The 26,653-nt window shown below is 40.9% G+C and overlaps 1 long non-coding RNA gene across 4 annotated transcripts; it reads left to right on the top strand.

Moving 5' to 3' along the window:
- The first annotated feature begins 4,983 nt into the window (after positions 1-4,983).
- On the top strand, positions 4,984-20,183 carry LOC124384472. Of its 4 annotated transcripts, XR_006925405.1 has the most exons (5): positions 4,984-6,801; positions 6,910-7,118; positions 7,417-7,485; positions 7,969-8,381; positions 17,245-17,579. It is a non-coding gene; the product is annotated as an uncharacterized LOC124384472 (long non-coding RNA). The 4 variants fall into 4 exon arrangements; XR_006925407.1 differs by having other exon boundaries at positions 4,984-6,527; positions 6,718-6,801; positions 6,910-8,381; XR_006925406.1 differs by lacking the exon at positions 17,245-17,579 and adding an exon at positions 19,389-20,183 and having other exon boundaries at positions 6,910-8,381.
- The last annotated feature ends 6,470 nt before the right edge of the window (positions 20,184-26,653 follow it).

Here is a 26,653-nt window from a genome sequence, read left to right as displayed (position 1 = left end):
TTTGTTGACTTTAGCTCAGCATTCAATACCATCATTCCATCTAAGTTAATAGCCAAACTTCTAGATCTGGGCATTAACACCTCCACCTGCAACTGGGTCATGGACTTTCTGACCAAAAGACCCCAGCAAGTTAGATCTGGCTCCATCTGCTCCAACACCATCACACTCAACACTGGTGTACCACAGGGCTATGTGCTTAGCCCCTTCCTCTACTCCCTCTTCACCTCCGACTGCAGGCCTGTGAATGGATCTAACTCCATCATCAAGTTTGCAGATGACACTACCGTGATTGGTCTCATCACCAACAATGATGAGACTGCCTACAGGGAGGAGATTCAGCACCTAGCCACATGGTGCAACAACAACAACCTGCTCCTTAACACCTCCAAGACAAAGGAGCTTATTGTGGACTTCAGGAAGGAGGCAAGAGGCACACATGACACCACCCACATCAACGGCATGGCTGTTGATCGTGTCTCCAGTTTCAAGTTCCTGGGGATCCACATCTCGGCAGACCTGTTCTGGAATATCAACACCTCCAGCCTGGTCAAGAAGGCTCACCAGCGCCTCTTTTTCCTGAGGACACTTAAAAAAAATCAGCTCTCCTCGGATATCCTGGTGAACTTCTACCGCTGCGCAGTAGAGAGCATCCTGACCAGCTGTGTTACAGTCTGGTATGGGAGCTGCTCTGCTGCAGAGCGTAAGGCACTGCAGCGGGTGGTGAAAACTGCCCAGCGCATCACAGGGACTCCACTCCCAGCCATGGAGGACATCCAAAAGAAACGCTGTCTGCATCGAGCTCGTAGCATTCTTAAGGACTCCTCTCATCCCGCCCATAGACTGTTTTCTCTTCTGCCCTCCGGCAGGCGTTACAGGTGCCTCCGGACCAGGACCAGCAGACTAAAGAACAGCTTTTTTCCTAGAGCTGTCTCTTTACTGAACTCTGACACTCACTGATACACTACCACATTCCCCCCACACCTCACACTCTTTGCTAATGGACTCTCTGAACAAAAACTTATGCTCACCAAGACACTGATCATTTCTCACCTCACACTTTGTTATTGCACGGACTGTTTACACAAACCTTTGCTCATTTGCACACTGCTCTTTTTTGTATTGCTGCTCACCATAAACGTATCACCACTGTACATATACCCGTTTTCTGTTTATAGCTATAGCAATATTATTATGTCCACCGCTTACATCCTTCTGTAAATCTCTGTGTATAGTAATAGGCATCTGTATAGCATGTTCATAATACATATATATATATATATATATATATATATATATATATATATATATATATATATATATATATATATATATATATATTCATCTGTATATTATTGTTCATAGTACATATATATATATTCATCTGTAATTATATTCATAGTACATATATATACTCATCTGTATATTGTTTTCAGTACATATATATTCATCTGTATACTACATTTATAGTACATATTCATCTTTAAATTACTGTTTATAGACTATATTTTATTTTATTTAACTATGTAAATTCATGTAAAAGCTATATATCCTGCACTTGCTGTTATTGCACTCTGGTTAGATCCAAACTGCATTTCGTTGCCTTGTACTTGTACATGTGTAATGACAATAAAGTTGAATCGAATCTAATCTAATCTAATCTAATCTAATCTAATCTAATCTAATCTAATCTAATCTAATCTAATCTTATTGACTGTTTGCACATGTCTGATAGCTCAGTGGGTAAGGCGTAGGGTTACGTGTCAGTAGGTCCCCTCTAGGTTGTGTGTTCAAGCCCCAGCATTGCCAAGATAAAATTTATAATTTCTCTTTTGAAATATAATAGTTTGTCTAATTTGTGACATTAACTGTAAATTGATTTGTTAATTAACAAGACGTGTAAAAGATTGCTTTATTTCTTTATCTTTTTTAAAAGACTTGTTTGGCCTATTTTAAATAAGAGTTACATGTTGTTGATGTATGGAACAGAAGCAATGCTGGTTCATTAGGCTTATTGACTGCTTGCATAAGTCAGATCTGATAGTTCAGTGGTTAAGGTGTCGGTTTATCGATCAGCAGGTCCACACAAGGTTGTGGGTTCAAGTCCCAACATCGCCAAGGTAAAATTGTTATTTCTCTTTTTAAATATAATAGTTTGTCTACGTTGTGACATTAAACTGTAAATCTATTTGTTAATTAAAAAACCTGTTTAAATGACTGCTATATTTTATTGTCTTTTTGAAAGACTTGTTCGGCCTACTTTAAATATGAACCACATAGTGTTGAAGTATGGAACAGAAGCCATGCTGGTTCATTAGGCTTATTGACTTCTTGCATACGTCAGATTTGATAGCTCAGTGGTTAAGGTGTTGGGTTATTAATCAGCAGGTCCCCACAACGTTGTGGGTTCAAGCCCCAGCATTGCCAAGGTAAAATTATAATTTCTCTTTTGAAATATAATAGTTTGTCTACTTTGTGATATCAAACTGTAAATCTATTTGTTAATTAAAGAAACCTGTTTAAAATATTGCTTTATTTATTTGTCTTTTTTGAAAGACTTGTTTGGCCTATTTTAAATATGAGTTACATGGTGTTGAAGTTTGGAACAGAAGCCATGCTGGTTCATTAGGCTTATTGACTGCTTGCATAAGTCAGATCTGATAGCTCAGTGGTTAAGGTGTTGGTTTATCGATCAGCAGGTCCCCACAAGGTTGTGGGTTCAAACCCCAGCATTGCCAAGGTAAAATTCTTATTTCTCTTTTGAAATATAATAGTTTGTCTATTTTGTGACATTAAACTGTAAATCTATTTGTTAATTAAAGAAACCTGTTTAAAATATTGCTTTTTTTATTTGTCTTTTTTGAGATAATTGTTTGGCCTATTTTAGATATGCGTTCCATGGTATTGAAGCATGGAACAGAAGCCATGCTGGTTCATTAGGTTTATTGACTGCTAGCAGAAGTCAAGTCTGATAGCTCAGTGGGTAAGGTGTAGGTTTACCAACCAGCAGGTCCCCACACGGTTGTGGGTTCAATCCCCAGCATTGCCAAGGTAAAATTCTTATTTCTCTTCTGAAAAAAAAAAATAGTTTGTCTATTTTGTGACATTAAACTCTAAATCTATTTGTTAATTAAAGAGACCTGTTTAAAAGACTGTTTTATTTCTTTGTCTTTTTTGAAAGACTTGTTTGGCCTATTTTAAATATGAGTTACATGGTGTTGAAGTATGGAACAGAAGCAATGCTGGTTCATTAGGCTTATTGACTGCTTGCATAAGTCATATCTGATAGCTCAGTGGTTAAGGTGTCGGGTTTATCGAGCCGCAGATCCCCAAAAGGTGGAGGGTTCAAGCCCCAGCATTGCCAAGGTAAAATTATAATTTCTCTTTTGAAATATAATAGTTTGTCTACTTTGTGATATCGAACTGTAAATCTATTTGTTAATTAAAGAGACCTGTTTAAAATATTGCTTAATTTATTTGTCTTTTTGAGATAATTGTTTGGCCTATTTTAAATATGCTTTCCATGGTATTGAAGTATGGAACAAAAGCCATGCTGGTTTATTAGGTTAATTGACTGCTTGTTTACATCAGAACTGATAGCTCAGTGATTAAGGTGTCAGTTTATCGATCAGCAGGTCCCCACAAGGTTGTGGGATCAAACCCCAGCATTGCCAATGTAAAATAATATTTTCTCTTTTTAAATATAATAGTTTGTTTACTTTGTGATATCAAACTGTAAATCTATTTGTTAATTAAAAAAACCTGTTTAAATGACTGCTATATTTTATTGTCTTTTTGAAAGACTTGTTTGGCCCTTTTTAAATATGCGTTACATGGTGTTGAAGTTTGGAACAGAAGCCATGCTGGTTCATTAGGGTTATTGACTGCTTGCACAAGTCAGGTCCGATAGCTCAGTGGTTAAGGTGTTGGGTTATTAATCAGCAGGTCCCCACAAGGTTGTGGGTTCAAGCCCCAGCATTGCCAAGGTAAAATTATAATTTCTCATTTGAAATCTAATAGTTTGTCTTCTTTGTGACATTAAACTGTAAATCTATTTGTTAATCAAAGAGACCTGTTCAAAATATTGCTTAATATTTTTGTCTTTTTTTGAGATAATTGTTTGGCCTATTTTAAATATGCTTTCCATGGTATTGAAGTATGGAACAAAAGCCATGCTGGTTTATTAGGTTAATTGACTGCTTGTTTACATCAGAACTGATAGCTCAGTGATTAAGGTGTCAGTTTATCGATCAGCAGGTCCCCACAAGGTTGTGGGATCAAACCCCAGCATTGCCAATGTAAAATAATATTTTCTCTTTTTAAATATAATAGTTTGTTTACTTTGTGATATCAAACTGTAAATCTATTTGTTAATTAAAAAAACCTGTTTAAATGACTGCTATATTTTATTGTCTTTTTTGAAAGACTTGTTTGGCCTATTTTAAATATGAGTTACATGGTGTTGAACTATGAAACAGAAGCAATGCTGGTTCATTAGGCTTATTGACTGCTTGCATAAGTCACATCTGATAGCTCAGTGGTTAAGGTGTTGGGTTATTAATCAGCAGGTCCCCACAAGGTTGTGGGTTCAATCCCCAGCATTGCCAAGGTAAAAATCTTATTTCCCTTTTGAAATATAATAGTTTGTCTATTTTGTGACATTAAACTGTAAATCTATTTGTTAATTAAAGAGACCTGTTTAAAAGGCTGCTTTATTTATTTGTCTTTTTTGAAAGACTTGTCTGGCCTATTTTAAATATGAGTTACATGGTGTTGAAGTATGGAACAAAAGCCATGCTGGTTCATTAGGTTTATTGACTGCTTGCTTACATCAGAACTGATAGCTCAGTGATTAAGGTGTCAGTTTATCGATCAGCAGGTCCCCACAAGGTTGTGGGATCAAACCCCAGCATTGCCAATGTAAAATAATATTTTCTCTTTTGAAATATAATAGTTGTCTATTTTGTGACATTAAACTGTAAATCTATTTGTTAATTAAAGAAAACTGTTTAAATGACTGCTTTATTTATTTGTCTTTTTTTAAAGACTTGTTTGGCCTATTTTAAATATGCATTACATGGTGTTGAAGTATGGAACAGAAGCAATGCTGGTTCATAAGGCTTATTGACTGTTGCCACAGGTCAGATCTGATAGCTCAGTGGGTAAGTTGTAGGTTTACCATTCAGCCGGTCTCCACAAGTTTGGTGTTTTAACCCCTGCCATCGCCAAGGGAAAATGTTAACTTTCCTTTTGAAATCTAATAGTTTGTCGATGTTTTAACATTAAACTGTAAATCTATTTGTTAATTAAAGAGACCTGTTCAAAATATTGCTTTATTTATTTTTTTTTTTGAAGACTTGCTTTGCCTACTTTTAATATAAGTTACATGGTGTTGAAGTATGTAAAAGAAGCCATGTTGGTTCATTAGGCTTATTGACTGCTTGGATACACGGGAGCAGGTAGCTCAGTGGGTTAGTTGTTGGTATACCGTTTAGCATGTTCACACAAGGTTGTGGGTTCAAGCCCCACCATCGCCACGGTAAGATTTCTCTTTTGAAATCTAATAGTTTGTCTATTTTGTGACATTAAACTGTAAATTTATTTGTTACTTTGAGAAACCTGTTCAAAAGATTGCTTTATTTCTTTGTCTTTTTTGAAATACTTGTTTGGCCTACTTTTAATATAAGTTACATGGTGTTGAAGTATGGAAAGAAGCCATGTTGGTACATTAGGCTTATTGACCGCTTGGACCCGTGGGAGCAGGTAGCTCAGTGGGTAAGATGTTGGGTTACCGATCAGCAGGTCCCCACAACGTTGAGGTTTCAAGGTTCTAGTTCATTGGTGAACAGTGGAACCAAAGAATACTCTTCATTGAACACAGACACTGGACAGTCTTCTACATCTGACAAACATGACAGTGGCGAATCATCTTCACCAATTAATTCAAATGTGGAGGTCATGATGCTTGAGTTGAAAAGGGATGGTGGAAGCAGTTCACAGTGTGGCTGGTTTGAATGAAGAGACAAGCACTTACAAAACACCATCTTTAGCACTGAAGCTTGGGCACAACCTCAAGAATATGGCAAACATTATTGAATGGAATGTGAGGCGATGATGTCCGCTGATAAGAACACCTTTAGCAATGTGCAAGCCTTTAAACAAATCTGCAAAACTAAATGGAGTGAGTGTGTCTCATTCCAGGCCCTCTGAAATTTGAGCAAGGCAAAGTGGAACTCTTTGCAACTTCTTCCCTTATTATTCGTCAGATTAATTAGTCTCGAAATTCGTCTCAAAGCTGTGGAGCAGAACAACAGAAGCGTTATCCTCCACTGGACTGAGAAAGCACATGGCCACTATGTCCAAGGTCCTTAATTTGAAAGACAATGAAATGGATGACCTTGCTGACTTTTTTAGGACACAACATCAGGGTGCATCGGCAGTACTACAGGCTACCTGAAGTTACATTACAGCTGGCGAAGATAAGTACAGTTCTTCTTGCTATGGAGAGAGGACAACTATCTCAATTCAAAGTAAGGAATCTAGAAACAAGGTAAAACAGGCCTGAGTAAATAAAGATGTTTTAAAAATCTAAAATTCCATGTTATGATTAACAGGAACACCATGTTGGTTATAGATTATTTGATGGATGTAGCAGTTTAAAAAATATTTTTCCACTTATTTAGCTGTAATCATTTTCCCTGTGGTTGCTGTGTTTACTAGAGAGAGTACTGATGGACAATTAAGGATCAGACTCTGAAAATGATAAAGAAAACGATGCTTCACCTCCACCCTCAAATTCTGCAGGTATGTAGTCAGCTAATGTAGGGAATTATGGGAAAGCTAGAGGCAAAATGATATAATATGTTATGAGTCACTTTTATCACAATTACTAATCACTTTCATTTTATTCAGCATATTTACAAAACCCATGGAGAAACAGAGGAGGTCCAGGCTGTGGAAAAGACTCTAATGGACTACATCAGTTCTAGCAAGGTTCCTGTTAAAGGCCAGTGCATGAAGTGCATTGGAAAATCCCCAGCAGCACTTCAAGGGAGAGGTTGGGAGGCAGTCAAATTTAATGTAAAAAATCGCATTGATTCCATGAAATGAAAAATGTAAAGGTAGAAATCTTTAATGGATGTTTTTTTTTTTTCATGTATGTTAAAGGCAACATGTTCATAAACATTTTAGTTCAAGGTGGTTGTTAATAATGGTTGTACATCAAATATCTTCTACTTCTACCTAATATTTATATAGATATATTATATAGCAATATATCTCGCAACACAGTTGATCACATGCATGTTCTGTTTTAATTTAAATAGATTCCAGTATGCACAGATCATTATTTATTTTAGACCATGATGGTGTAAATGAACATTAACATTTCCTGCTTGTCATATAACATGACTGTTGTAGATACCAAAATGTGGAACTTTGCAGACTCTCAGAATTGAAGAGAATTGAATGTGTTAAACAGGAAGAGAGGTAAGGCTTTTTTACTGTTTACTTTCTTAGAAATTGTCTATTCAAATACAAGAGGTAATGGGAAACAGTGAAAAGCGAAATAATAAAAAAAAAATAAAAAGATAAAAACAGTTAAATTCTCCCTTTTTATCTTCATCTTTGTTAATGTTATACACAGTTATAATTGCATATAAATTGGATAATCTGCAGATAATGTATAATAGTGATACCTAGAGGTGGTAAGAAAAAATAGGGATGTCCCCACCAGAATAGAAAAAACTGACAAAAATTTAGCTCTTTAAACTTGTGTATTTCTGAAAATAAAGAAAAAAAAATTTGTGGCCTTAATGTATTTAGAAATCGGTGTTCCCACGAGTAACCACCCAGTCAGGAGTCCCCACCATGTAGCAAAAACAAGTATGTGTGTGTGTGCGTGTGTGTGTGTGTGTGTGTGTGTGTGTGTGTGTGTGTGTGTGTGTTTGTGTTTGTGTTTGGTGTGTGCAGTCTCTGAACAAGGGCAACCCAAAGAAAGTGAGCAAGCCATCACACCTTGTGACCTAGGAGGAAAATTGGTGGAAAATCTGGATCAAATTAGTGGCAGATGGATGACATCACCTGGAGGCCAGAACATGAGATGAGTGCCTAGATTGTGCAACCCCCCATGACCCTGGTGTGACCCCTGTAACCTCACCATACAAACCTCCCCTTAATGTGTGAGACAATGCTTTCTCTATCAGTGAGGAGACAGCTGAGCACAGACACTCTCCCCGCTGGCGCTTGTTAAAACTACAACCATGTGAACACTGAAGGCTCGGGTTGAGGGTCTCTCTCTCCCTCTCTCTTTACCTCCAAGGGAAGAAGAGGTATGTATTTACACCTGCAGCAGGATGGACAGAGAAAAAGACTGGAAGGAGGAGGTAAAGACAAATAATAAGATATTCAGTGAACAATCTTTCTTTCTTTCTTTCTTTCTTTCTTTCTTTCTTTCTTTCTTTCTTTCTTTCTTTCTTTCTTTCTTTCTTTCTTTCTTTCTTTTTTCTTGCTCTTTTCTATCTTTTTTCTTCTATTATCTTTCCCTCTGTTTTAGCTCTTTTCTCTAAGAGAGTATTTTTAAGCAAAAGGAATTCTTCTTCTTTCTTTCTTTCTTTCTTTTTCTTGCTCTTTTCTACCTTTTTTCTTCTATTATCTTTCCCTCTGTTTTAGCTTTTTTCTCTGAGAGTATTTTTAAGCAAAAAGGGAATTCTTCTTCTCTTCTTTTAATTATTATTATTATTGTTACATTTGTTAGACTTTGTTGCTAAAATAAAAATCAAACAGCTAAACCCTTCTGTTACACTTATGCTAATTTCTCTATTTATATTAATTTCTTCTGCTTCTCATTAACCATGTGTTTATCAGCTAGACGACACGCTTATTCAGAACACACAGTACACACTACCAGCAATACATACAGTCCACACTACCTGTGCACACTGTTGTTAATGTTAATATTTAATAAATTGTACAAATAAAGTTGATATGCAATATGCTAATATCAGTGCAATTGTGTGTGTGTGTGTGTGTGTGCACGCATGCGGATTCAGGCAGACATGCTCAGCGTCATTCTTAGCGTTTGTTGAGTCTGGCCTGGTTACCATGGTAACTTGGCAGCCCTAATTTGCTATCTTATGTCGCCTATTTGCATTTTTTGGCTGCTTTTATTTCTTTTGTTATAAACAGTCAGAGATCAAATTTTATGGATTTACAATGTTGATTATCACTTTTAAAAAAGTTAATGCATTAAAAACAAACTGAGGAACCAAAACAATAATGGAATAGATAGAGAAAGAAATTATAGTTTTTATATTTAAAGAAGTTTTCATAGGGAACTGAAAGAAAAAATAAAGAAATGGGTGGTAAAACGAAAAGAAAGAAAAACTTTGCTAAACTAAGATACTGGACAAAATATAAGCTAAAAGAAAAAGCAGGTCAAATTCACAATTAAAACAAATTTGCAGTTTTTTGAAGAAAGTAAGACAAGAGAGGAAGAAAAAGACATGGAGGAAGTAGAAAGGAAACAAACAAAAAAAAAAAACAGTTACAGCCAAAATCAACTAAGAAGAATAATATGGTCTCTCTAAAAACAGAGCGAGAAAGACAAAAAAGAGATAACATAACTATGCAACCTTGTTTTTATATTTCATCCTGCTCTTTCGCTAGACATTAGATGGGTAACACCTGACTGGTCTGTTTGGAAATGCAAATACTAGGAATTTTTGGGTGCCTTTATTAGAAAGGATGGAGTCATAAAGGAAACTTCACAGCTTCTGTTTCACAGCAGGTTCTGTGGATGAGTTGTAATTCTGTCCAAAATGGAAACCTTTGATGCAGGGCTCCATCTGATTTGGAATTTTCCATATGAGAGTGGATTATGCTGAGATTTTACCAGAAGCCTTCCTGGATTCCAGAGTGGATGGATGACCAACTTTTGAGACCTTTCTGGAAAATAAATGCCTTATTGACAGGACAAATCCAAAGCAGAGAAAGAGAGATTAAAGGAGAAATCCCCCCCCCCCCCCCCTTTATGCCATGACAGAGACCAGCCCCAGTTTTGTATAAAATTATCTAAACTTTGAAATCTGAACACTTTTAGGAATATGCATTTCTCCACATGAGATGTCCACATAAGATAGTCCCTGGCTATCTTAAAGTGATGATTGAAGACCTACCTCTTCCTGAAATACTTAAATTAGCACTTTCCAGGTTTGTTTTGTAGAATTTAAGAGTTATATTTATGTTTAGTTTGTAAATCTTGCATACCAGTGTAAATGTATTCATTGCTAGAGACTCAAAGCACTTTTGTACGTCGCTCTGGATAAGGGCGTCTGCTTAATGCTGCAAATGTAAATGTAAATGTAAGATAAAATAGACTATATAAAATGGTTTATTTCATTGGAGAAGTTTAAAAAAGACTTCAACATTAAACCTTCTTTAATGAAATCTTTTTTTGTTTTGCATGGAATCTTTATCACAAAGTCATTCGAAAGGTTCTAAATGTTCTAGCAGTTTAAACTCATAAACAAGTGTTCTTCAATGAATTTTGTAGCTTCCAAAACATTTAGGGAAACAAAATCAATTGTAGGGTTCTACAAATAATCTGCATGATTAATTTAAAATTATTATCTTGTATAGCAGAAATTAAGAATATTTAGTGACCAGCCTGCAGCCGCCTTCGTGTGTGTGTGTGTGTGTGTGTTTGTTTGGAGGTCAGTCTTGTCAGAACCCATCACACTCAGAAGTCTAGAAACATGAAAGCTCTCGGAAAGCGGTCATCAGGGATTCTGAATTTTTGCATCAGTTTACTGAGACAGCTTTGTTAAAAATAATTGCATTTACAACAAAAAAAACCTCAATGAAAAAAAAAATCACTTACAATTAACAAGGTTGTTCACTATGATTATTTCTTTCTAGAAAATCTAAAATAGCGGTGTTGAAATGTTATCAAACAATCAGAAGGTCCTGAATAATTTCTTAGTAATTTAGGGTAAAAATAAATGATTAAAAACTAAGTCACTCTTAAATAATCAGATTCTTTCTTACTTTTCTAAAGAGGGACATCTGTAAAAAACACGAGTTTATATTTTCTAATAAAAACAAAATGAGCTCTTTAAGGGTTCATTGGATAATCAAGGGTCCTTTCCATCCGAAATGAACCTTTTCCAACCCCTTATAGGGTTTTACTTAGAAACATATAAAGGTTCTACAGTACATTTTCAAAACGTTTGGCTAATGGTTCTTAGCATTCCAAAAAAGGGGTTCTATATGAAGTTTAGGCCTTGAACCATTGACGTTGGGTTTTTTGTAGCAATGTTAAGCATTCCTAGTTTGTGAATATTTTAAGGGTTGTTTAAACAAGGGTTAAGGGTTACGTGATTAGAGAGATCTCTTTGGAACCCATACAACCCAATAAAACAAAGAATGTAATGGCTCTCCATGTTTTAATAGTGTACAAATGGTTCTGAAAGGGTTAATTATGGGTTCATTGGATAAATAAGGGCACATCTCTTCCAACAAAAATATAAAAAAGTGGAAACTGTTCTTTACAGAACATTTAAAGGTTTCCCCATTGAGGCAACTAAAGTAAAGGGAAGAATGAACACAATGCACAAAGCATCATATTATTTAAAACTCTCTATTGATGAGAACTCAGTGGGTTTTAATGTTGTGTAAAATAAAATTATTTAAATTTTATTTAAAATATTATTTTTTTAAGAAATAGAATTTTATTGGTCTTCATCACAGTTCCTGGTTATTTAACTCCTCAGGCTGAGTGAGACACCGCATTATATTTCCTCGAATGACATTCTTGTCTGGTTTTGGCTCATTTGTCAAATTGTCATCAAATTTACATAAAAATGTACTTTCCGCTTGTTTGACTCTGCATCTGGCTTCCAGCTGTTTCACAGCATCTCGGAATGTGTGTGACAATATATCGCTGTGACGCCTCTTACTATAATTATAGCACATTCTGATGGTCAGTGTATTGAGGTGTTGATTAATTTTCTAAAACTAGTGCAAATGCAAATCACAGGTTTATATTAAAGCACTTATTCTAATGTATCATTTTGATAGTAACAGCACATTTTAAAATAAGTTTTCCCAAATTATACTGACATTTACAGTTAAAATATATGTATTTTTAATCTAGGTAAGCGAGGCTGCTGACATATCAGCTGTTTCAAGCTGCAATAATGCAAATATAGTTTGTTGTTAATATTATTTTTTTACCTAGACATAAGTCAAATTGACACTTTTGCAAATAAATGTAATAAATTAATTAGTTGTGCAATTAGCTAGTAGTTTCACACACACAGCGTAAGTGTGTGTTTGTGTTTGCTCTGCATCAGTGCAATGAAGCAGAAGCTGATAAAATTGCCACCTTCAGCTACTCTGAATAAAAAAAAAAAACAGATTAAAGCCAAACACTCTGAGCTGCCTCTTTATTAGCCATGAGATCTGCACTTGTAATAAACAAGGATGCAAAAATAATTTCACACATATTGTAATTTTTATTTAAACCTATTTTTTTTTTTTTACATTCATTTTACATTTTACTTCAAAATATTACACTGGAATTAATTCTTAGGGCCTGTTCACTAAGAATTACTTTTCATTGTTTATTTAAATCTTTTGGGTAGAGTTCTCTTTCAGGAACTCGAGCTGCATCACAACAATTTGGGAACGCCTCCATGTTGCTCATGCTCTAAATCACGTGTGAAATCCGGCCTAAGCTTTTAGAGGAAGCAGAATTTCCGACTGTGTGTTACTCCTTGCCCCTGCTTCATTTGGGGGTGTGACAGCCGTGTGTAGCAGCACCCCGTCTCCACACCGGGGTTTGCCTTTTTCCCCCGGAACTGCACACTGAGGTGTCAATAGCCCATATGCGACCCACCTCTTTACCCCACAAACCTCGAAGTATGTGACCGTCGTGGGGACGAAGGAGTGCGGCTATGGGATGATGCCATGAGTGCAAGAAATGCTAGCTAGCTATCTCTCCCTGGGTGTAGCATCATCCCTTAAGGCCCCAGTACTGCCCACTAAACCTTTGCGAGCACTTCGGTTCTCGTGGGCAAGGCTTACGCGTCAGCGGGTCAGCGGGTTTCCAGAGGGGCCCAAGAGCCCTCAGCGACGCTCTAGGCCCAAGACCAAGGAGCCAGCGGACCTAAGGGTCGCCTCTCCAGCAAGTGAGCCGTCACACGCAGGCCCAGACAACCAGAAAGCCTCAGCCTTAGGAGGGAGATTACACAGTGCCCGTTCCTCCTTAGCACCACCAAAAGGTCAGGCTGTTAACCCTGCCACAGGATGTGCTTCAGGACACACTCACCTCCAACGGGTGTCTCCCTCCACCTCCACCTCCACCTGGTCTCGTAGCAGATGGAGAAGACCCTGCCACAGGATGTGCTTCAGGGCACACCCACCTCCAGCGGGTGTCTTCCTCCAACTCCGCCTGGTCTCGTAGCAGATGGAGAAGACCTGCCGCCTCTTTTAGAAGGCTCCAATGGCTGCAGGGCAATGCTTCAGCTGCTCTGGAAGGGCCAAAGAGCAGCTTTGAGAGACTGGTTCCCTTAAAAGACTTCCTGCAGCCTGGGGTTTGGGGTTTGCATTCAGTTCTAGATCCATGCTCCTGGAACCACTCGCTTATGAGGCTCAGTTTCAGGATGCTCACTCCTAAGCAGGTTGTGTCTCAGATCAGGCATGAGGACCAGTTTGTCAAGAACTGGAGTTAAGACTATACACCAAGAAGAGTGTTCTTTCTCCAGTACAGAGAACCACCTTCTTAGCTATCCCCACGACAGTCAAGATAGTGAGAGAAGGTCAGTCACTCACTGTAAAGCAGACCCAGAGGCTGGGACTTATGGAATCATGGTGTTTCCACTCGGTCTCCTGCACACGAGAACCCATTAGTTTAGAGACAGAGGATTTTCCAGATAGGGCAATCCACTCTTTACTATCAAGAGCATTCGATATGGAAAAAACTGTGTTCCTGTCTCAATGTGGCACTCACCCCGCACCTTCACAGAATGCACTTATGCGGCTTTGTCCCTGCCCAGGCTTCGGGGCATCCGCATTCGGAACTATGTCAATGATTGATTGATATAAGCTTGATCAGAGATTTTGGCAATCCGGCATCGAGAAGTCATTGTCACCTGTATGAAGGAACTGGGGTTAAGACTAAAACACCAAGAAGAGTGTGCTTTCTCCAGTACAGAGAAACACCCTTTTTGCAATGGTGGGAGACTCAACGATTATGTGGGCACAACTGTCTCCAACTTGGATTGATGATACCCAATCGACAGTCAAGTGAGTGAGAGAAGGTTAGTCACTCACTGTGAAGCAGCTCCAGAGGCTGCTGGGACACATGGCAGCAGCATCCAGAGGGATTCCGCTCTGTCTCATGTAATTCTAACAATGGACGGGGTGGGGAGCGGTCATGAGTGGATCTGTTTGTGACTCCATAGAGGCCGCCACACTCTTGAGTGGAGTTAGCCTTGACCCCAAAAGGAGTGGGGAGACCAGAGGGCTCATATAAAGATGAAATAGCATCCACAATCCACCTATTGAGAGTCTGCTTGTCCATCCCGCTGACCTTCGGCTCCTCTGTCCTGTGCTCTGGTTGTGCTCTCACATACTGGTCAGTGTGGCATGATTGGACACTCATTTCCAAAGCGTTGTGATGCGGCTCGAGTTCCCAAAAGGGAACGTCTCTAGGTTATGTATGTTACTTTAGTTTCCTGAGGAAACAGGACAATGTGTCTCCAAGCCACAGTCCCTACATCCCTGCCGTGCTTCCCTTCTCATTTTTCAGAAGCTAGCGTCAGCTCCACTTCATGTGCATTTTGCAGCGTCCTGATCGTGACTTCACCCCGCCGGTGATGTTGCGCCTTGCCGTTGGAAGTGTGAAACAACTGAAAATGTCATATTCTAGGTTCTTCAAAGTAGCCACCTTTTGCTTTAATTACTGCTTTGCACACTCTTGGCATTCTCTTGATGAGCTTCAAGAGGTAGTCACCTGAAATGGTCTTCCAACAATCTTGAAGGAGTTCCCCGAGAGATGCTTGGCACTTGTTGGCCCTTTTGCCTTCACTGTGTGGTCCAGCTCACCCCTAAACATCTCGATTGGGTTCAGGTCCGGTGACTGTGGAGGCCAGGTCATCTGGCGCAGCACCCCATCACTCTCCTTCTTGGTCAAATAGCCCTTGATGCCTTCAGTGTGACTCTACAATTTTCATAGTCATGAAAATAAAGAAAACTCTTTGAATGAGAAGGTATGTCCAAACTTTTGGTATGTACTGTATTTCAATATATATACAGGTTTATCTCAATAAATTAGAAAATCATTTAAAAGTTTATTCATTTTAGTCATTCAATACAAAAAGTGGAACCCATATATTTTATAGATTCATCACACACAGACTGTGTGATTTTGGCTTACATTAAAGGAAAACAAAATCTCAAAAAATGTGAATACTTAATAAATATAAAAAGAAAAAAAATTGAATTGTTGGCCTTCTGGAAAGTATGTTCATTTTTCTTATATGCACTCAATACTTGGTGTGGCATGGAGGTGATCATTCTGTGGCACTGCTGGGGTGGTATGGAAGCCCAGAATTCTTTGACAGTGGCCTTCAGCTCGTTTGCATTTTTTGGTTCTCTTTGGGGTTCAGGTCTGGTAAGATTGCTGCCAGTCAAGCAGACAATGCAATGGTCAATTAACCAACTTTTGGTGCTTTGGCAGTGTGGGCATGTGCCATATCTTGCTGGAAAATTAAATCAGCATCTCCATAAAGCTCTCTAAAAGTTTCTTGTAGATGGCTTTGCTGATCTTGGACTTGATAAAACACATTGGACCACTACCAGCAGACATGACTCCCCAAACCACCAATGACTGTGCAAACTTTACACTAGACCAGGGGTCACCAACCTTTTTGAAACTGAGAGCTACTTCTTGGGTAACGAATAATGTGAAGGGCTACCTGTTTGATACACAGTTTTTAGTTTGATGTGAAATAACAAATTTGCTTAATTTACTGTTTATTATATGTTATTATTAATAATTAAGGATATTCATCTATGTGAAGACACTGATCATGTTAATGATTACTTACAATAATTATCAACAATGATTTAACAAAGTAGGAAACAGCTATTTTTAGAAAGGCTACCTGGTGCCTGCGGGCACCACATTGGTGACCCCTGCACTAGACCTTAAGCAACTCTGTGCCTCTCCTCCTCTCTTCTAGACTCTGGGACCTTGATTTCCAAATGAAATAAAAAATGTATTTCCTTTCATCTGAAAAGAAAACTTTGGCCCATTGAGCAATAGTCCAGTCTTTTTTGTCCTTTGTCAACCTCTGATGTTGTCTCTGGTTCAGCAGTGGCTTGACACAAAAAGTGCATCAGTTGTAGCCCATAAATACATCTGTGCGTTGTGGCTTTTGAAGCACTGACTCCAGCTGCAGTCCACTCTTTGTGAATCTCCCCCAAATTCTTGAATGGGCTTCATTTCACCTTTTTCTACCAAATATTTTCCTTCTATTCAACTTTCCATTAATGTGCTTGGACACAACACTCTGTAAACATCCAGCTTCTTTAGTGATGACCTTTCCCTCCATGTGTCCATGAGTCTTTCCCTCCATGTGCATGGTGTCAATTATCTTCTTCTGGACAACTGTCAAGTCAGCAGTCTTCCCCCATGATTGTGTAGCCTGAACCAGACTGAAAGACCTTTTAAAGGCTCAGGAAACCTTTGCAGGTGTTTGGGTTTAATTAGCTGATTAGAGTGTTACACCAGTAACCAATATAGAACTTTTTCACAATATTCAAATTTTCTTAAATATTAAATTTTCAATTCAAATATTCAATTCCAATATTGATGGTTTATGCAAATCTATGTTTATTATTAGAGAAACCAAACTTAACATAGAGCATGAAAACAAAATGTTCTCGTAAAGGTTTTAAAGTAATTACAGTGTTTTAAATTACGTAAATCTTCGAAGTCAGAGTGTACTGGCTTGTGCAACCCTAATGGCTGGGTTGATGCAGCATCAATATTACATTTATAATTTTACAGTAACCATATTACATTTAATAACAATGTATTACATTGTATTACAACTATGTATATCCTTTTAATAAAGATGATAATTTAAATATTATTTGGATGAAAATGTTATATAATGTCTGCTACATAAATTTTTATCCCCTTTTAATTTTTCCTTCAATGATTTCTCCTTTTCTCAGGAACATGGTGGTGTTTAGCTCATAAATCACAGCAGAGGTTGAAGCTTCATCATCTGCTGGCATCCTGAAAGATGGACGATGGTGCAGTGAGCAGCTTCTTTAATTCAGCGAGCAATCAGTGTGATGGAAAACCTATCGGGTGGACGCACAGCAACACCAGCGGCTACATCACACTCACTCTCTTTATATTTATGGAAGCATTGTGCATGTGAGTGTAGTGTAGTGCAATATAACAGTATAACTGTATAGCATTACAAAGGTTTAAAGATAAATATAACATTACAGACTGGTATTGTCAGTTTGTTATGACTATAAGAAAAAAAAAAAAAAACTATAAAAGATGAAAAAAAAAAAAAAACTATAAAAGATGAAAAAAAAAAAAACTATAAAAGATGAAAAAAAAAAAACTATAAAAGATGAAAAAAAAAAAAACTTGCATGGCCTAAAAAAGAGACTTTGAAACTGCATGGCCTATTTCTAGCCCTAACCCTAACCCTTAGCTCCCACTCTGATTTCATGAGCTTTAAATATTAGTGCATAATCTTAACTCAAAATGTAAAATGTACTCATTTGCCTAATAATTATGCACACCTGATATAGGGTGTTGATGTCATTAGACCACACCCCTTCTCATTACAGAGATGCACATCACCTAATATGCTTAATTGGTAGTAGGCTTTCCAGCCTATACAGCTTGAGTAAGACAACATGCATAACGAGGATGATGTGGTCAAAATACTCATTTGCCTAATAATTATGCACACCTGATATAGGGTGTTGATGTCATTAGACCACACCCCTTCTCATTACAGAGATGCACATCACCTAATATGCTTAATTGGTAGTAGGCTTTCCAGCCTATACAGCTTGAGTAAGACAACATGCATAACGAGGATGATGTGGTCAAAATACTCATTTGCCTAATAATTATGCACACCTGATATAGGGTGTTGATGTCATTAGACCACACCCCTTCTCATTACAGAGATGCACATCACCTAATATGCTTAATTGGTAGTAGGCTTTCCAGCCTATACAGCTTGGAGTAAGACAACATGCATAACGAGGATGATGTGGTCAAAATACTCATTTGCCTAATAATTCTGCACTCCCTGTAGACCTTAAGCAACTCTGTGCCTCTCCTCCTCTCTTCTAGACTCTGGGACCTTGATTTCCAAATGAAATAAAAAATGTATTTCCTTTCATCTGAAAAGAAAACTTTGGCCCACTGAGCAATAGTCCAGTCTTTTTTGTCCTTTGTCAACCTCTGATGTTGTCTCTGGTTCAGCAGTGGCTTGACACAAAAAGTGCATCAGTTGTAGCCCATAAATACATCTGTGCGTTGTGGCTTTTGAATCACTGACTCCAGCTGCAGTCCACTCTTTGTGAATCTCCCCCAAATTCTTGAATGGGCTTCATTTCACCTTTTTCTACCAAATATTTTCCTTCTATTCAACTTTCCATTAATGTGCTTGTACACAACACTCTGTAAACATCCAGCTTCTTTAGTGATGACCTTTTGTGTCTTTCCCTCCATGTGCATGGTGTCAATGATCTTCTTCTGGACAACTGTCAAGTCAGCAGTCTTCCCCCATGATTGTGTAGCCTGAACCAGACTGAAAGACCTTTTAAAGGCTCAGGAAACCTTTGCAGGTGTTTGGGTTTAATTAGCTGATTAGAGTGTTACACCAAGAGTCTCCAATATAGAACTTTTTCACAATATTCAAATTTTCTTAAATATTAAATTTTCAATTCAAATATTCAATTCCAATATTGATGGTTTATGCAAATCTATGTTTATTATTAGAGAAACCAAACTTAACATAGAGCATGAAAACAAAATGTTCTCGTAAAGGTTTTAAAGTAATTACAGTGTTTTAAATTACGTAAATCTTCGAAGTCAGAGTGTACTGGCTTGTGCAACCCTAATGGCTGGGTTGATGCAGCATCAATATTACATTTATAATTTTACAGTAACCATATTACATTTAATAACAATGTATTACATTGTATTACAACTATGTATATCCTTTTAATAAAGATGATAATTTAAATATTATTTGGATGAAAATGTTATATAATGTCTGCTACATAAATTTTTATCCCCTTTTAATTTTTCCTTCAATGATTTCTCCTTTTCTCAGGAACATGGTGGTGTTTAGCTCATAAATCACAGCAGAGGTTGAAGCTTCATCATCTGCTGGCATCCACAGAAAGATGGACGATGGTGCAGTGAGCAGCTTCTTTAATTCAGCGAGCAATCAGTGTGATGGAAAACCTATCGGGTGGACGCACAGCAACACCAGCGGCTACATCACACTCACTCTCTTTATATTTATGGAAGCATTGTGCATGTGAGTGTAGTGTAGTGCAATATAACAGTATAACTGTATAGCATTACAAAGGTTTAAAGATAAATATAACATTACAGACTGGTATTGTCAGTTTGTTATGACTATAAGAAAAAAAAAAAAAAAACTATAAAAGATGAAAAAAAAAAAAAAAAACTTGCATGGCCTAAAAAAAAGAGACTTTGAAACTGCATGGCCTATTTCTAGCCCTAACCCTAACCCTTAGCTCCCACTCTGATTTCATGAGCTTTAAATATTAGTGCATAATCTTAACTCAAAATGTAAAATGTACTCTTAATTGCTAACATTACAATTTTTTTTTGCATTTACTCCACTTGGCAGACTCCCTTATGTAGAGCATCATGCATTTAAATTATTTGCATAGAGGGTTAAGGGCCTTGTTTAAGAGCTCAGCAGTGGCAGCTTGGTAGTGCTGATGATCTTTACATCTTCCCCATTGAGCAACCGCTGTCTATACTGTTTAATAGTTTATATAGTATCTTCTTCTTCTTCTTCTTCTTCTTTCGGCTGCTCCCATTAGGGGTCGCCACAGCGGATCATCCGTCTCCACACCACCCTGTCCTCTACATCTGCCTCTTTTACACCAACTACCTGCATGTCTTCCCTCACCACATCCATGAACCTCCTTTTTGGCCTTCCTCTTTTCCTCCTACCTGGTGGCTCCATCCTCAGCATTCTTCTACCAATATAATTTATGTCCCTCCTCTGCACATGTCCAAACCATCTCAATCTCGCCTCCCTCACCTTGTCACCAAAACATCCTACATGCGCTGTCCCTCTAATAAACTCATTTCTAATCTTATCCATCCTCGTCACTCCCAACGAAAACCTCAACATCTTTAGCTCTGCTACCTCCAGCTCCACCTCCTGTCTTTTACTCAATGCCACTGTCTCTAAACCATACAACATCGCAGGTCTCACCACAGTCCTATAAACTTTCCCTTTCAATTTTCTCTAACACACTCTCCATTACTTTGCACTGTTGAACCCAGGTACCTGAATTCCTCCACCTTCTGAAGCTCTTCTCCTGCAACCGCACCACTCCACTGCCCTCCCTCTCATTCACACACATGTACTCTGTCTTACTCCTACTGAGTTTCATTCCCCTTCTCTCCAGTGCATATCTCCACCTCTCCAGGCTCTTCTCAACCTGCTCCCTACTCTCACAACAAATCACAATATCATCCGCAAACATCATAGTCCAGGAGACTCCTGTCTGACCTCGTCCGTCAACCTGTCCATCACCACTGCAAACAGGAAAGGGCTCAGGGCCGATCCTTGATGCAGTCCAACCTTCACTCTAAACCAGTCTGTCGTACCTACTGCACACTTCACTGCCGTCACACTGTCCTCATACATGTCCTGCACCACCCTTACATACTTCTCCGACACACCTGACTTCCTCATACAGTACCACAACTCCTCTCTTGGCACCCTGTCGTCGCCTTCTCTAAATCCACAAATACACAATGCAATTCCTTCTGTCCTTCTCTATACTTCTCCATCAACATTCTCAAAGCAAATATGGCATCTGTGGTGCTCTTCCTCGGCATGAAACCATACTGTTGCTCACAGATGGTCACCTCTTCTCTCAGCCTGGCTTCCACTACTCTTTCCCATAACTTCATGGTGTGACTGATCAACTTAATACCCCTGTAGTTACTGCAGGTCTGCACATCTCCTTTATGCTTAAAGATCGGTACCAGCACACTCTTTCTCCATTCCTCAGGCATCTTCTCACCTTCCAAAATCCTGTTAAACAATCTGGTCAAAACCCCACTGCCATCTCTCCTAAACATCTCACGCTTCCACGGTATGTCATCTGGTCCAACCGACTTTCCACTCTTCATCCTCTTAATCGCTGCTCTCACTTCCTCCTTACTAATCTTATCTACATCCTGCTTCACCATCTCCACATCATCCAACCTTCTCTCTCTCTGATTTTCCTCATTCATCAGCTGCTCAAAATACTCCCTCCACCTTCTCAACACACTCTCCTCACTAGTCAACACATTTCCCTCTCCATCCTTTACTGCTCTAACTTGCAGTACATCCTTTCCAGCTCGGTCCCTCTGCCTGGCCAATCGGTACAAATCCTTTTCTCCTTCCTTAGTGTCCAACCTCTCATACAGCTCCTCATATGCCTTTTCCTTGGCTTTCGCCACATCCCTCTTAACCTGCTGCCGCATCTCCTTGTACTCCTGCCTACTTTTCTCATCACTCTGTCTATCCCACTTCTGTTTTGCCAACCTCTTTCTCCTTATGCTCTCCTGCACTTCCTCATTCCACCACCACGTCTCCTTGTCTTCCTTTCTATTTCCAGATGTCACACCAAGTACTTTTCTAGCTGCCTCCCTCATCACTCCTGCAGTAGTTGCCCAATCATCCAACACCTCCTTAACACCACTGAGCCTCTCTCTGACCTCTTCCCTGAACCTCACACTACACTCTTCCTCCTTCAGTTTCCACCATCTTATTCTTCTTTCAGTCCTCACTCTCCTCCTCTTGGTGACAATCGTCCTCAAGTACCTCCCAGCTCTTGGATCTTCCGCTCGGTTTGGCCGTTGGACTGGGGTGGTAGCGGACGACAGATTGACGGTCACTCCCAGCAGCTGGAAAACGCCCTCCAGACATGTGAGGTGAACTGAGAGCCCGGTCTGATACTATCTCCTCCGGGAGGCCAAAGTTGCGGAAGACATGGTGGAAGAGCGCTTCTGCTGTTTCCAGAGCCGTGGGAGGCCTCGGAGAGGAACAAATCTGCAGGCCTTTGAGAACCGGGTCGACGACCACTAGAATACAGGTAAAGCCCTCCGACCGTGGCAAGTCGGTCACGAAGTCAATGCCGATGTGTGACCATGGCCTCTGTGGAGTAGGCAGGGGGATGAGCTTGCCCACCGGTAAGTGCCGAGGAGTCTTTGAGATGGCGCAGATGTTACAGCCCGGACAAACTCGGCCACCGTGTTGCTCATTCCTGGCCACCAGTACCGCCCCTGCACCAGGCGTAGAGTCTGCCTTCTGCCCGGGTGCCCTGAGCCGGGGACTTCATGAACCGCCTTTAGTAAGGCCTGTTGACATTCTCGAGGAACAAAGGTTCGGTTCCTAGGACAACCAGGGGGTGCCGGTTCTCGTCGTGTGGCCGTGCGAATAGCCTCGTCCAAATCCCAGACGATGGGGCTCAGAATGAGCGCCGGAGGCAGGATGGGTCCGGCTCGGCGGGTTCCTCGGGCCCATAGATCCTGGAGAGGGCATCAGCCTTACAGTTCCTTGTCCCTGGCCGATAGGTAATGCTGAAGTTAAACCGCGTGAAGAAGAGAGCCCACCGTGCTTGTCGTGGGTTTAGTCGCTTGGCTTCACGGAGGTACTGGAGGTTCTTGTGATCTGTGATTACTGTGAAAGGATGAGCGGCTCCTTCCAACCAGTGTCTCCATTCCTCCAGGGCCAGCTTGATGGCTAGGAGCTCTCTGTTCGATGTCATAGTTCTGTTCGGCCGGGGACAGTTTCTTGGAGAAATAGGCGCAGGGATGGAGCAGCGGGGGTTCCACCTGCTGAGAGGGTGGCCCCTACGCCTGTGGACGATGCATCTACCTCGGCGACAAACGGGAGCTGGGGTCTGGATGGCGTAAAGTGGGCGGCACAGAACCTCTTGCGCAACTCCTCAAATGCCCGTTGAGCCTCTGGGGTCCAGGAGAGGGTCTTGGCTTTTCCCAGAAGAGGCGTAAGTGGAGTGGAAACCAGGCTGAAGCCTCCAATGAACCGGCGGTAGAAGTTTGCGAATCCGAGAAACCTCTGGAGCTCCTTTATTGAGGCGGGAACTGGCCAGTCCCGTACGGCAGCCACCTTCCTCTCATCCATCCTGATGCCTGCTGCGTCGATGGCGTAACCCAGGAACTGTATCTCTGAACGGTGGAACTCACACTTAGGGAGGTTAAGATACAGTCGGTGTTTCAAGCAGTGCCAGGATCTGGGTGACGTGCTGATGGTGTTCTTGCAGCGACCTCGAGTAGACCAGGATGTCATCAATGTAGACAATCACAAACCGATGGAGGAAGGGGCGGAACACCTCATTCATGAAATTCTGAAAAACCGCCGGAGCAATGGAAAGGCCATACGGCATGACCCGATACTCATAGTGACCAGAGGGGGTAATGAACGCCGTCTTCCATTCATCGCCTTTACGGATACGCACCAGGTTGTATGCACTACGGAGGTCCAGCTTGGTGAAGATGCGGGCCTCACGTAGATCTTCTAGAGCTGCGGGGACCAGTGGAAGCGGATACGGAAGCGGGGAGATCAGTGCATTGAGGGCCCTGTAGTCGATGCAGGGGCGTAATCCTCCGTCCTTCTTTGACACAAAAAAGAAGCTAGAAGCTGCCGGGGAGGAGGACTGGGTGATAAAGCCCTGGCGGAGGGCCTGTTGGATGTAGCTCTCCATCGCTTGGTGTTCTGGAGCTGACAGGGGATAAACCCGACCCTTAGGCAGTTTGGCCCCCGGTTTCAGATCAATGGCGCAGTCCCATGGCCGGTGTGGGGGCAACAGAGTGGCTGCTTCCTCACTGAAGACATCTGAGAAAGCCTGGTATTCCTGTGGGACGTCCACCTGAACAGGCTGGGAGCTCCTTCCACCTGAGTAGCTGCCAGGGTCAGGGTCTTCTGGATGGGAGTCGGGAGTGGGAGTAAACACTTCTGCCGGCAGGCGGGGCCCCACTCCAAGATGTCACACGGGTCCCAGGAACATATGGGGGAGTGCTTGGCCAACCAGGGACGACCCAGGATCACATCCACGGTCGAATCCTCCAGTATGAGAAGTTGTATCTCTTCTTGATGTAGAACCCCGACTTGGAGGACAAGAAGTGGTGCGCAGTACTTCACCTTGCCTTTTCCCAAGGGTCGTCCCTGAATGGTCTGAACAGCTAGTTCCTGAGATCCCCTCTGCCGGCGTAGCTGGAGGCGTTCTAGACACGCCTGGGAGATGAAGTTCCCCGCGGATCCAGAGTCGACTAGGGCAACCGCAGACAGAGAAAGAGCAGGGGTTACCAGGGTGACCATGGCGTGGACAGGTGAGTGATGTCAGAAGAAAGCGTAACCGTACTCACCGTCCGACGAGGAGGCCTTACAGGACATTGGGCCACACGATGTCCTCCCTCACCGCAGTAGAGGCAAGCTCCAGCCGCCCACCGACGCTCCCTTTCCTGACGAGACAGCCGCTGTGAACCGAGTTGCATGGGTTCAGGTTCAGGAGCCGATGAGACTGCAGTAGTTGGAACTGATTCGACCTCTGGGGATTTGCAGGCCGCCAGGTGCTGAGAAACACGGATGGATCTCTGGATGAAAGCCTCAAGCCCCAGAGAATCATCATATGTGGCCATTGCCAGCCTGAGCTCCTGATTCAATCCCTTTCTGTATACAGCCAGCAGCGCTTTCTCGTTCCAGCCAGCAGATGCCGCCAGAGTGCGGAAGCGGAGGCTGTAACCCGACACACTGTCTCTTCCTTGGTGGATATTCAGCAGCTGATCGGCAGTCGACGTATCCCCGGGGGCGGTGCTAAAGACCTCGGTGAAGTGTCTCGTAAAGGCCGCGTATGTCGTCAGCGCCGGGCTTGCTGCGCTCCAGAGCGCTCTAGCCCATGCTAGCGCTCTTCCGGTGAGCAGCGAGATCAGGAACGCAACCTTAGCCCGTTCGTTCGGGAAGCTGTGAGGGTGCATCTCGATATAAAGGAAACCTGGAGCAGGAATCCATGACATTCCGCCGCTTCTCCGGAAAAGACGCCGGAGAGCCATCGGGCCGCCGGAAGGTGGTGGAGCTTGGTTGGCGGTCGCCGGTCGGAACGCCTCCCGGAGCGCGGCGGTGAGCTCCCTCACGAACTCGGACATGGCAGCAGGCTGGTCCTCCACGAGACCAGACGCAGCAGCGGGCTGGTCCTCCATGTTGAGGTAACGCGGTTCTTTCTCTTGTTTTGTGTCGGTCCGTTCTTCTGTCAGGCGCAAAGAATGTTCTGAGACCGATTGAATTCCAAAAAGGGCTTTTCTTTAATGAAAAAAGCAAAATGGGCAAGGCAGAAAACACAGACGAAACACACTGAAGCAAGTAAGCTGGAACACAACTATAACTGAGTAGTTTTGGGCAGTCCGGTAGGTTCATAAGCCTAAGCTGTAGAACGGACGGTGGGAATGTGGAAAAACAGGGTCTTTATAGTGTGGTGACTGATATGGACCAGGTGTGGATGATTAGTAAGTTGGTGAGCTGCTTGGAGTGATTGGAGGGGTTGGTGTGGGTGTGGCTGCTGGATCCCTGACACCATATTACATTTAATAACAATGTATTACATTGTATTACAACTATGTATATCCTTTTAATAAAGATGATAATTTAAATATTATTTGGATGAAAATGTTATATAATGTCTGCTACATAAATTTTTATCCCCTTTTAATTTTTCCTTCAATGATTTCTCCTTTTCTCAGGAACATGGTGGTGTTTAGCTCATAAATCACAGCAGAGGTTGAAGCTTCATCATCTGCTGGCATCCTGAAAGATGGACGATGGTGCAGTGAGCAGCTTCTTTAATTCAGCGAGCAATCAGTGTGATGGAAAACCTATCGGTGGACGCACAGCAACACCAGCAGCTACATCACACTCACTCTCTTTATATTTATGGAAGCATTGTGCATGTGAGTGTAGTGTAGTGCAATATAACAGTATAACTGTATAGCATTACAAAGGTTTAAAGATAAATATAACATTACAGACTGGTATTGTCAGTTTGTTATGACTATAAGAAAAAAAAAAAAAAAACTATAAAAGATGAAAAAAAAAAAAGACTTGCATGGCCTAAAAAGAGACTTTGAAACTGCATGGCCTATTTCTAGCCCTAACCCTAACCCTTAACTCCCACTCTGATTTCATGAGCTTTAAATATTAGTGCATAATCTTAACTCAAAATGTAAAATGTACTCTTAATTGCTAACATTACAATTTTTTTTTGCATTTACTCCACTTGGCAGACTCCCTTATGTAGAGCATCATGCATTTAAATTATT

The sequence above is a fragment of the Silurus meridionalis genome, chromosome 4, assembly GCF_014805685.1.
Source record: "Silurus meridionalis isolate SWU-2019-XX chromosome 4, ASM1480568v1, whole genome shotgun sequence".
Classification (NCBI taxonomy): domain Eukaryota; kingdom Metazoa; phylum Chordata; class Actinopteri; order Siluriformes; family Siluridae; genus Silurus; species Silurus meridionalis.
The sequence above is the reverse complement of the archived record's forward strand: the minus strand, read 5'-3'. Positions and strand labels throughout refer to the sequence as shown.